This window comes from Ochotona princeps, chromosome X (assembly GCF_030435755.1).
Source record: "Ochotona princeps isolate mOchPri1 chromosome X, mOchPri1.hap1, whole genome shotgun sequence".
Taxonomy (NCBI): Eukaryota; Metazoa; Chordata; class Mammalia; order Lagomorpha; family Ochotonidae; genus Ochotona; species Ochotona princeps.
The window spans coordinates 35,754,111-35,767,145 of NC_080865.1; the positions used below are offsets into that span (position 1 = coordinate 35,754,111).

At 42.8% G+C, this 13,035-nt stretch overlaps 1 protein-coding gene across 4 annotated transcripts in view; it reads left to right on the forward strand.

The window, feature by feature from the left end:
• The first annotated feature begins 7,517 nt into the window (after nt 1–7,517).
• Nucleotides 7,518–13,035, forward strand: part of EDA2R (ectodysplasin A2 receptor) — a 36,009-nt gene continuing 30,491 nt past the window's right edge. For all 4 annotated transcript variants that reach the window (XM_058658493.1, XM_004595203.3, XM_058658495.1 and 1 more), the window contains exon 1: nt 7,518–7,637. The gene's annotated coding sequence lies outside the window, so the exon portion shown is untranslated. The remainder of the gene's footprint in view (nt 7,638–13,035) is intronic.

Here is a 13,035-nt window from a genome sequence, read left to right on the forward strand (position 1 = left end):
CATTAGATTTTAATATATAAATTTTGGGGAAAGCATATATTTAGACCATAGTAGGTGGCAAAGGAAAACTGTTAGTTATTTAAAACAGTTAAAGTTCTAGTTCTTACAATATTATTACGATATTATTATGATATTATTATGCACAGCTAATTCCTGCAACCTGGTTCTTTACCGTGAGCTGAAAACACCAGACGCAATGAGGTATCTTAGGAGGTTTATTCAAGTGGGGCAGGAAGGGGACGGGGTGGTGGGGAGGTGAGGAGGAAGGGGCAGGAAGGGGGAGGAAGGGGTGCCAAGCTGGAAGGAGAAGAGAGAGAGAGCGCCACACCTGGGGGCCATTTTGTCACTCAGGTGAGCAAGCAAGGTGTGGGGGCAGGGATTGGGAGGGATTGAGGACAGGCCCCAGGAGATTGGTGCCTGAGACTGTCACAGGTGATTGCCTAAGAATGATTGGTAAGCTGGCGGAGTTGGATATGGGGCTGGGAGATTGGGGGTGGGATTCTCAGGTGAAATGCCTGATTGGTGGATGGCTGGACTGGCTGGAATTTCATGAACTGTGAGGAAGAGGAAATGGCACCAGGTCCAGGGTGGGATATTCGAATAACTCCTTACAAGAACAAGGCAAACAAACAAGAACAACAGCCAAAAAAAAAAAAAAAAAAAAAAAAAAAAAAACCCTCAGTATTACCATCACAGTCCTATCAGATCTCAGGTATTGAGTTTCTCAGGTTTTGAGGATGTGTCTTCAAACATTCATCTTGAATCTCCCCAGAAACCTTGTTCTTTTCTCTGCATATAGTTGAGGGTGCTTGAGATTCAAAGAGGTTAAATTACTTGTCCGAGGTCACACAGCACCTAAACTAGTGCATGACAAATCCAAGATCCCAATTCAGAATCCAAAACCATTTTACTCAACGAAGAAAAAAATGTGATGTGGCGTGCCTAGATACACACTGACTGTCCTGATGGATTGAGCTTATACTTCTTCGGTGTCCTTGAGGAGTTCCGGGCAAATCCTCTGAGTTGCTCTCATGTGGATGATAATGAATATGTACTTTGAATGAGTATTTTATGAATGAGTCCATGTGTATAAATTGTCATGAGGACCTCAACCAAATATTGAGAAAGAGACAAAACTGTCCAGTGACACAATCTGAGAAGGAGTTAAAGAATTAAATGGGAACTAGGAGACTGTTCCCCCGCCCCAACACAACAGTGTTCCTAAAGAGAAGACTCATGGACACTGGAAAAAAGCTACAGAAAAATAAGACAGCAGGTGCAAATGTTCCCTAAAATTTTGGCACTAAAGAGGTCTCCTGTGGCCTCAGGGAGAGCACGTGGGGCTAAAAGCCAGATTGCAATAGATTAGGGAGCTAATGGAAAGTTAAGACATGGAAATTGTGCGTGGAGGCTCCTCTGGCTAGAAATTTGGCGGAGAAAAGAAATGAGACTGCTAGTTTGGGAGGAGGCAACCCAGAAATCGGTTTGCTTTTTATTCTGCCATTGGAGGGATTTGAATATGTTTAGAGGTGGAGGGGCTGAGCACCAAAGGGGCAGAATTGAATGCCACCGAGCGTGATGGTTGATGGAGTGTAGTCCACAGGGGACCCAGGAGGGAGAAGAGGTTTGTTCTCTTCCTGTGAGAGGAAGGGATAGTGTGGGTAGAGAGAGAAATAGGGGCAAAGAAAGGACGCAGAGGGGAGACTAACTGCCTAACAGCCTCTATTTCCTTTCTGAGGAAAAAAGAAGTCTGTTTTTTGTATTGTTTTGTTTTGTTTTATTTTTGGCAGAAGTGCCAGAGTTTCAGGTTGGAGCTTTTAATTGATCGGGATGATACTCTGCTGGCTCTGTCTTCAGACCAGAGAGGGTATACCTAAGAAGCCGTTGAACTTGACTGGACAATAAGATGCTGGACTCTATGTTTGGTATACGCTTGCAATGGGGGAATCTCAACTGAACTTGAGCTGTGGTTATGCAACAAGGTGAAGGAATCCACCATGGGGGGAGGGTTTGGGGAGGGGTGGGGAGAACCCAAGTACCTATGAAACTGTGTCACATAATACAATGTAATTAATGAAGTAAAAATAATAAAGAAATAAATAAAAAAGAAAAAAAAGATGGAAGTTCGAATGGCTCTCTAGGAAGCGCTTCTGATTGGGAAGGAAAGAAAGAATTGTATTTTTGAGTGTAACAGTGACTAATTGAGACAGAAGCTCTTATGAAAATTCTGGGTCTGTTGCCACTTATGGTCACCGCACGTTACCACGAACAAGTCACCTACTGTTTCTGTGCCTAAATGTTCTCATCTGTAAGATAGGAGTGCTATCTTTAACCTCATATGGTTATCGTGATGATTAAATGATATATAGCATTTCGAATATAGGGACAAAATATAGAATTGGTCAAGCACAGGTCAGGCGTGAGCTATAATTACACTGTATGTAGGCTCCAATTTTTGCTTTCATGTCATCATCTTGGCAGGGTAGCCCATTGAAGCCTAAGAGTCAAGAATGAATGGAGCCAAATAATTCTAGATGTTCTTTTTTTCCTCCATTTTTAAAGATTTCTTTATTTTTATTGCAAAGTCAGATATACAAAGAGGAGGAGAGACAGAGAGGAAGATCTTCCTTCCAATGATTCACTCCCCAAGTGAGCATAACAGCCTGTGCTGAGCCCATCTGAAGCCAGGAGCCAGGAGTTCTTCCAGGTTTCCCACGTGGGTGCAGGGTCCCAAGGCTTTGGGCCGTCTTCAACTGCTTTCCCAGGCCACAAGCAGGGAGCTGGATGGGAAGCAGGGTTGCCGGGATTAGAACCAGAACCCATATGGGATCCTGGCACATTCAAGGTGAGGACTTTGACCGCTAGGCCGCCGCACCGGACTCTCTGTCTCTCTCTCTTCTCTTTTTTTCTTTTTTAAGGATTTATTTATTTTTATTGGAAGGCACATACACAGAGAGAAATATCTTCCATCGATGGTTCACTCCCCAAGTGACTGCAACGGCCAGAGCTGAGCCAATCTGAAGCCAGGAGCTTCTTCCGGGTCTCCCACGCAGGTGCAGGGTCCCAAGGTATTGGGCTGTCCTCGACTGCTTTCCCAGGGCACAGGCAGGGAGCTGGATGGGAAGCGGGGCTGCTGAGATGAGAACTGGTGCCTATATGGGATCCCGGAGTGTTCAAAGTGAGGACTTTAGCCACTAGGCTACTGTACGAGACCCATCCTTTAGCTTTCTAAATCAGAAAAAAATAATAAAATAAAATGAAATAAGTCTGTATGTGTCAGTCCATCATTTATTTATGGCTAAGGTTAGCTCCCACATTGCTCATGGGCTCCAGAAGCTGATCTGGTGTTCAGGGATATCCCTACAGATGCTGGAATTGATAGGGGAGGTTTCATGGGCCTCGGCTTCAGCCTCATATCTGCTCCTGTTCTCAGGCCATGTAACAAAGCCAGCTTTTTGTTACAATATGTATGAACACATTTTCAGGTATATACTCCAGTAGTGAGATTGACGAATCATGGCAATTCTATTTCTAGCCTTTAAAGAAATCGTCCATGTGGCACAGTGGCTATGTGGACTATTATTCAACTATGAGAAAGGATTGCATTCTACAGTTTGCATGAAAATGGTTACAACTGGTGGGCATCAGGTTGATTGAAATAAATCAGACATAGAAGCACAATGTCCTCCTTTATTTGTGGAGGCTAACTTTTTAAAATCAAAACAAAACATGAAAAAGAAAGAAATGCCAATGTGTAACAGCATTGCTGCAAATATAGGTTTGTCATAGTTTGATTTAGATCTTTGTCCAATTTTTTCTAAGAATCATATACTACTACTGCTACAGTTTTAATGATCTGTGATTATTTTACAAGTTATTGTATATGAGTGAAAAAAGAAAAAGGAAAAGGAAAAGAAAAGATGATTTCAGTGGTTTTGGTCTCATAGGTTGTTGAGAGAATGAAATTAATTAGCTCATGTACAACATTTTGAACAAGGCCCACTAATGTTCAGCCAGTAATTTTTTTTATTAATTACGCTGCATTATGTGACACAGTTTTATAGGCTCTGGATTCCCCCAGTCCCTCCCCAATCCCTCCCCGTGCCCTCCCCCTCATGGTGGATTCCTCCACCTTGTTGCAGTATTACAGGTCAGCTTAAGTCATGATTCTTTCTTTGCAAGCATATACCAAACATAGAGTCCAGCATCTTATTGTCCAGATAAATTCAACCTTTTCTTGGGGAAACCATCTCTGGTCTGAAGGTAGAGCTGGCAGAATATCATCCTGATCAATTGAAAACCCCAACACAGCATCAACAACAATTCACAACATTATGGCATTAATTGACATGGTATTGAGTAATCAGTATGTTTAAAAAAATGCAAGTTCTTAACTACATCCTGTGACTACTTCATTGACATTTCAATTTTAGTTTATGACACAGAACTGGCTGCTATCCACCTTAAAATGACTATAAGGGTACTAGTCAGCTGTCTCGTGTCTATTTTCATTTTAGTATTTAGCAGTTTATAGTGTTGAAGCATAATTTTGCTGAATTTGGCAGATTTTCGGATAGTCTAAACTGGCTTATAACTCTAACAAGGCATATGTCAACAGTTGAGGCACAGAACAGTTTTAGGAGGGGTGTGCAGAGAAATCTTCAATACCCTAGTGAGGAGTAACTAATCTTTGTGTCCTACCTAGTAAGGTATATGGCAGTCCAAGCTGACCATTTCCTGTTTGTCTCTAAGCTTTCCTTGTTGATCTCTATCTGTTCTAATTTTTTTGTTTGTTTGCTTTCTTTTGGGGGGGTGGGTGGCTCCGGAGCGACCATTGATGGTCATTGCAAGATAGGGTGGGGACCCAAAGTTGGAACTAAGTAAGGACCAGAGAAAGCTGCTCTCCCTAGTCCCGAAGGAAGTTTACTGTTCTTCTGTTTCTGCGGACCGCTCAGGCCTCCTAGCTCTTGTTCCGATGACCTTGGATCCTGTGAGGAAGGATTTGGTCAGCCACTAATTTAATGTTACTAGACAAGTCACAATGAAGGGCGGTAGCTTTTTATAGTCATTTTTCTAGAGCAACAGCCTGCGGGTGCTGATCCCCCGGTACCTTTATCTTAGTGTTTTTTCTATATTTCCAGGATGCATCGTGGAGTTCAAAGAACCTCTTCCTTTGTGAGATGGAAATAGTATTTCCTGCCTCATGGGACTAGTGGCAGGTATAAATGGGCACATTGGCATGATTTTCAGATTCTCAGTAAATGTTGCTCCTGGCCACATGCTAGATAGACCCTTGCTACAAAAACGAATTCTGGAAAATAATAAAAAATATTTGTAAAAAATTCAGTAAAGTATAATTGTGGCCCCGTAGCATCAGCCTTGAAACTTTGTCAGAAAATCAGTCTCAGCCTAGCACTAGATTGTGAGATCAGAATCTTTGTTAACTGGATCCCTTGGTGATCTGTGTGCACATTAACATGTGAGAAGAATAAGTCTGTGGCTTCCAGGCTATCTAGTTCCACAAACTTTTTTTTTAAGATTTATTTATTTATATTGCAAAGTAATATACAGAGAGCAGGAGAGACAGAGAGAAAGATCTTCCATCTGATGATTCACTCCCCAAGTGAGTGCAACGGCCAGAGCTGGGCTGATCTGAAGTCAGGGGCCAGAAGCTTCCTCCAGGTCTCCCACACGCGGGTGCAGGGTCCCAAGGCTTTGGGCTGTCCTGGACTGCTTTCCCAGGCCACAAGCAGGGAGGGAGCTGGATGGGAAGCGGGGTTGCTGGGATTAGAACTGGCACTGATATGGGATCCTGGCACTTACAAGGCAAGGACTTTAGCTGCTAGGTTACCATGCTGGGCCCTACTTCCCCAAACTTGTAACACTACTACTAGAGAGGAAGAAACTCACTTATTTTATGCTTTAGTTTTCCCAGGACTCGTAAATCTATCTCTAGGCTCTTTCCGCTATATAAGGATCTGCAGCTCAGCCTCTCTTGGTATAATACAGGATGGAGAAAAAGCAAAAGGCTCTTCCTTTGCCTCCTTAGAGAAGAGTTACATTGGGTAGCTATTTTCATACTAATATTATGGCTAACAGGGATTAGAACAGGTGCCCATTTGGGATGAATTGGAAGCATGCTTGCATTTCACTATTCGTATTATTTAATAAATAATTGTAAATTATTATGTTTCCGATCTTCTAAGGCCCTTATACATTTTAACACTATTTTGTATGTTAATGTCATGCAATCCTCCCAAACATTCTATGAGGAAGAGATTATTATGGCCCCTATTTTTGCCCCCATTTTATAGATGAGAACACTGAGCTACAGAATCCTGAAGGCATTTGTCCAAAGTCACACAGTGAGTCTGGGGCAGGTGTGGGATTCCAACTCAAGTGGTTTCCCCTCCTGCTGTGTTTGAATCCACAGTAAGTCTATTTGGTCATATTCTAGCTTCAGCCACAACCAGGGGACAGATAGGGAGTTCATTGAGGACGTTTTCAATGTCACATCAGAATTTATTCAGTCCTTTTCCACTAAAGGCATTGCAGACTCTGTACTAAGAATTTCCCCTCAATTTCTAAAATACAGTTTCTGCTTAGGACAACTTCTTATACCTTGATTCTTGAGCGTTCCTTTTTATTTTTCTGTAATGCTATGTACTTCTCCACCTCTTTTGCGTAGTCCCAATCCACTGAAAATCATCTGCCTTCCGTGACCGTAGATTCTATTACTCTTTCTTCCTGCCTTCTCCTTGGTCCTTCATCCTATATTGGGTGCTGTTATCTGTTCACTTCTCTGTAAATTCTTCAAGGTCAGACACTGGTAACATTTCAGGACTTCCCCACTGCTGCCTCTGAGATCATAGCTTCATAAATTCCCTGAGTGTCATTGCTTGGAAGGCCCTTAGAGACTGTGTAGTAAACCCCTCCTTATATAGGCAAAGATCCGGAGCCCCAGAGACTTGAGTCCAGAATCCAGCTTTCTTTCACTTTTAGTGGTTTCCCCCCTGGTTAATTTCTCCTCTCCTCCTTCATTAAAATCCCACCTCCCTTCTGATTGGAGGATTATAAAACAGAACAAAAGAAAACAATCAATCAACAACAACAGGACCAGAGCTGGGAAGTGGTTTTCCCATGTGTCTGAAATTCCTGTTTTCCAACATTAACTTTTTTTTTTTGTCAAAGTACAAGTCTGCTAACTCATGCACAAAATTTGATGAGCTGAGCTGCATTCAACTGTGAAAGACTCAAGAAACGAAATGTGTACTGTGCTTCCAACCACTTGACACTCCCTCTGTTCCCACAGACTGGGCTGGACTCAATTCCCTGGCTTTCTGCCCTCTCGCCTCCGCTTCAGTCCCCAGAGCCTTGGGGCTCCTGCCTTACCAGCGGCAGGATCGCTGTTAACCCCCCAGACTCACAGTGTCCCTTTCAGGGGCGGGGTTTCTTTGCATAACCACGCCTAGATAAACAGAGTAGGCCAATAATGGTTCTAGGATTCTCACGGGGGCGGGAAAGTAGGCGTAGCTTGCTAGCAATTAGAGGGGCTGGTTTAGGGGCCGTTGTCACTACACGTGGATGGAAGTGAAATGAGTCAAACACACTTCTAACTGCGGCGGATTTCTTCGAGTGTGAGTATGATGTGCAGGCTGGCTGCTGAGTGGGAGGGGGCTGAGAGATGAGACTTGGGTGGCATTTCTTATCTGTGTTGAGGTGCTTTGGTTTCAGAATTTCGTTGTGGCAAAATCCACCTGAGCATCCAATACCGGCAAGTCTGGGAATACTTCTTGGGAAGCTGAGACCATAGAGAGGACGTACAGAATTTCAGCAGGCTGTCCCTGCTAGGGTGTTAGAGAGAGGCTGGGAAGGTACCCCACGGGCATCTATCAGTCTGTCTGTGTGTCCAGAGAGCGCTGAGATGTCAGGAACAGAGCAAGATATCCTTAGTGCCTTGGAATGTTAGTTCCTGCCTGTAAAGGCTATTACTGACTGGTGGCGTCTGGGAACATGCCCGGACGTGTCCCACTACCTTGAGCATCTGGTGTTGGGAGATAAGAAAGAGAAAGAGCCTGAAGTTGGGTGTGGGTCAGACATGCGGAGCAGGCAAGGGAAGCTGAACTGCATGCAGGCCCACCCACGTGGCTCTTGGGCAAGTCAGGGCTTGTATGAAGAGCCCTCTGGCTGCCTCTGTATGGGGGCTTTCAATCCACCCCCTCACAAGCCAGGCTGGGTTTCACTTGATCCCTCACTCCTGGAAGCTGAGCACAGGGCAGTGATATTTTGATCCTGCCTCACCCAAACACTGGCCAAGACCCAGGCAGCTGTGAGAACTGAGGGACAAGAAGAGACCCGCCAGAATCCTGACTGGGAAAACAGGCTGCAGCCTCTGGTTTGGACAGGTGCTGACGGCGCGGGCCAATGTCGTGCAGAGTGGCTGAAATGGGAAAGTATGGAGCATCTCCCATAGATAATAACTCTCCTTCACCTCCAAAATACCTTCAACGAAATACGGGAGACTCAGAGAGCACCTGCCAGGGCCATCATGTGTGAAACAATGAGATACCTAAAATAGGCTGTGCTCATTGGAGGGAGGCAGAGTCAACATGGGTATGTAAGAATGCAGATAAATATCATATGAAAGAGGCTTTACAGGTGCAATCAAAATGCTCTGAGGTTGCCCAGTAAAATCTATCAAATTGAGCAAAAGAAAAGCAGAAAAGGTTTTTTAAATTTTTTTTTCTGTTGAAATGATCACATTTACCAGAGTTCCAGAGCCCAACTTCTTGAGTTCAGATCCTATTATCAATTTGCATGACCTTGGACAAATTGGAATTACTTCCTTCTTGCTGAGCTTCAGTTAACTTCTCGGCCAAAGTGGAGATAATAATAGCCCTTACCTCATCGGGCTGTTGTGAGGATTACATGAGATAATCCACGAGAAATATTTGCACATGCTTAGCACAGGGGTTGACCCAAAATAAGCACTCAATAAATGTTAACTATTATTATTTGAGATGGACGACGGGCACAGATAAGATTTCAACAGGTGGAGATGGGAGAGGAGGCAATTTAAGTGTAGAAAACAACAGGAACAACTGCTGGAAGGCAGGGAAGCTCCAAACATGTGAGAAGAATACCAGCTGAACTGGATTTTAGAGTACGATTAGGGGGAAGGAGGAAGTCAGACTTGCCCTTGTTGATTGGTGGTAATCACAGAGGACTTTGGAGTCCCCAGTTTTGATTTGATTTTGCGGTGGAAGCTGTTGAGAATTTCTGAACTGAAGAAAAGGTCAGATCTGTGCTTTAGGAAAAAGAATCTGGTAAGTGTGAGTCAGGCAGAACGGAACAAGAAAACACCAGAAGTGGATAAACTAGACGCAGCAACGGGACAAGGCCCTGAAATTGAGGCGTGGTCAGGGCAATAGGAAGAGGCAGCTGGTTTAATAAAAACATCACACAAGTTGAATCTGTTGAAAGTATTTTATTGGAAAAGAGAATGAGAATTAGAATCTGGGGATTGGCTCCAACTTCTGGAAATGATGCAACAGAAGTGATGGTTACTTTCTGAATTCGACTTAACTGTCTTAGGTCCTAGGTCTGTTAGTTGCCTGCTTCCTGTAATTCTAAACACAGTATGCATCTGGTATTCCCAACTGAGATCGGTATTTCCATAGAGCATTTAGAAGCAAAGGTTGAGGTGATGCTGCAGTTAGTGCCAAGCAGCTTAATAACATAGAACTTTTCTTCCTAGCCAACTACCTGTAGCATCAGTAGTAAATCCAACGAGAAATCTTTAATTTGTTTGGGCCTCAGTTTTTGACTCTGATAAAAAGGAAGGATAGTGGATAGTAGTAGTGTTCTTGGGAAGATTAAAAGGGAAGGGAGGAAAGGGAATGAGGGAAGTATGATTGATTGTTGTGAATGGTACATATGCAATGCATAAAATATATTCTCTATATTAAACATTTAAATTTAAAAAAGAATGTGAAAAGCAACTAGATATCAGTTACTTTGAGAAAAAGAGAGTCAGAGAGAGAGAATCCCTGTAGAGGATCTAGCAGTGTCCCTGACACAGAGTAAACACTTATGAATCGTGTTTTTCTTTTCCCCTAGTTGATTCTACCTGAAGGCGTCCTTGCTGGCCTCTGTATAAACACTTGTAGAGGGAATGTCCTTAGTATTAGAAAACCCACCCCCTTCAGGCAAAACTTTTACTGTTGAAAGTTTTTTTTTTCCTTCTGTTTAAACTAAATTTCATTCCCGTAGAGTTTGCCCTGGTCAATTTTCCTGGGGGCACCCAAAGCAATCTACTTCTTTGTCTTCCATAGTATTTCTTCAGGGTTCTTAAGGCCAGAGACCAGACACATTGTGTTCCTAGGTCAAGTGGCTCAGTTATTTCCATTTCCGATAATGACACACTGTTAAATCAAATCTGACTCTAAGGTTTTAAAACTCTATAATGGAGGTTGATGGTGGCAACTTCACAGCGAGGGAGAACACTGCCAAAGGCATAGATTAAGTAAATGTGAGCACTTGTAATTTGTCTTCTGTTACTTTGTACTTTTATTGTTTTTGTCCACCAGGTGCCAAGTGTTTTCAAATCTGTCATCCCACTGACTCTTCATCCAAACTAGGAGAGGCACAGATCTTTTTGTCTCAAGTGTACAGGTGGCCAAACAGCTCCAGAGAAAATGAAAGGTGCCAGAGATCATTGAATTCGTGTGTTTCAGAGCTAAAAATGAAAGCTAGCTTTTTCTTATTTCAAGTTTTGTGTGTTTTTCATTTTTCCACAGCTGTTTGGCTTTAAGGTGATGGCTGAGCAATTTGACTCACTGTGGAACTAGAGAAGGAGGCAAGAAGGAGGTCCATCTTCTTTTACTAGGTCTTTGAAAGATTTCAAAAAGGAAAATGTTGAGTGGGACAAAAGCTCTTAATTTAAGGGAGGAAGAAATAATGCCTCTTCCAAGGAATACCTGGTGGGCCACAAAGCCCTCCTTTTGATATGTTCTTGACCTGCTCCACCTGAATTTCTCCCACAGAGCATGAGCCATATTTTGGAGCCTCAGAAATGAAGCTTGATTTTCAAAGCAGAAGCTGGTCTTTGTTTCTGTTTTCTCATTGGAGACTGGTAGCGTGTGTGTGCTTTCTCCTTGACAGCTTAACAGGAACAAAAAATCAGGATAGTTTCACCATCGGTCTACGAAATAGGCCCATTCATCTTCAGTCTTCACAGGAAATATCAGGCTAATTAAAGTCAAAACTGGAATATAATTAATTCCATCTGTTTTGTGTATTTCACACCAGACTATGGTTTCTTAAAGGTGGAGAATATTTTTACTTTGATTTCATCGTTACTTAGTCATTAGAGAATGCTTAGCATAAAGTACTAATAAAGTGGGTTTTGAAGGACCAATATTCAGCCTTCCCACCCTGAGCTGACTACAAATATGGTACTCCCCAATACCCCAAAAGATATCACACAATCCTCAAAAATAAAGGCATTGCCATGTAATATGTGGTGTCATCAAACAATAAGATGTTGTTACTTGCAGGAGGCTGTGAATCATCACTGCGAATAGGCCCAAAAGAGTGGGCAGTACTTCTTCCCTTCCAAGAGGCACCTCTCCCTGACCCAGCCCAACCTCTGGAATAGCTCCTTTTCATGGTAAAATGAGTCAATATTGGACTGAGTGTATGAGGAACAAAGAAGCTGGAACCTTTGTAGCGTAGTCACTGAGTCATCAGTCTTGTAGCTGGGCCCAGTTCTCTCTTTATATACGGAAATAGAAAAGCCTGAATAGGGAACTTGGATTTCGTACTGGAAAATTTCTATCCCTTCTCTGGTCTTTGCTTTCCTTTCCTGATTTGGATCATCAGGTAGTGGGGTCAAGTGATGAGAAAGAATATTTTAGTGATTTCTTGGCCACAGATTTCCAATTCTCTTGGTGTTTGAAGTTTATCCAGTTGCCAAAGAGGAGAAGAAAATAAGCAATGTTGTGATATGTTGTCTTGTAAGCACAAAGGTGCCTATTTGGTGATTCAGTTAGATTTGGACAGTATATCTTTACTGTGAAACAGGCATCTGGGCCTAAGATCAGTTTAAGCTGTATTTACATATAAGACCAAAGGCAGCTGGTTAAACAGGGGTACCTTCTTCCTACAACCTCGACCAGGTCCTTTATCTTTCTTCCTTTTCTTGGGCATTCTAACCGGGCAAGGAATATCTCATTCTGGACAAGCAGGCCTCATTCTCCAGGCTGCTTCTCCCAGTTCTGTTGTAAGGGTGGGACGCTACATTTTGCTCGCATATGCCCATTAGTTTGTAAATGCTTACTCTTTTAGAATAGTTCTTTACCTGGCAAGGGAGGAATCCATTACTAGGTAAAAAAAAAAAAAAAAAAAGATTATTTTAATTGACATATTTACTGTGATATAGCTATTCCACATTAATTGATCAACAGGACAGGGTGGAAGAGAATGTGAACAAGACCAAAAAAAGAAAAAAAAAAAGAAAAAAACCCCGAAGAAATCAAAATCACTTGATTGAGTTTTATCCAGTGGCCAGCCCTGCAAAGAAATCACACAATGAATTCTATTTCCCCAGCTGGGACAACTCAGCCAAAAGCCTCCTTGAGAAATCAGCGACGCTCCACTCCCAGCACTACAAGTGGGATAGCAAAGTTTTGATGATGCCTTCATTTCATAATAGACTGTGGTGGTCCCTAAATAAGTGATTCCCTTTGGCTGGGGCATTGGCAGAGCAAATCAGAGGGTTTGGGTAGCTGGCCTGTGGTTTGACTCCAGTGCCCTTTGCTCTTTAGCTGTGGGTGGGATAACAACAATTTCGGCAATCCCTCAACTGTGTAGCGAGCTGTGGAGTTGCCAGAACACTCTCACATACATTGTCTCATTTTTCCCTTGAACGTCATCCAAGGTTGTTTCTGTGCCTTTGCTCCCACTTGGAAAGATTGTTTCAGCAGTCATTAAAAGGATATTTTCCCCTCGTAATCAGCCCGAAGTTTGCTGGTC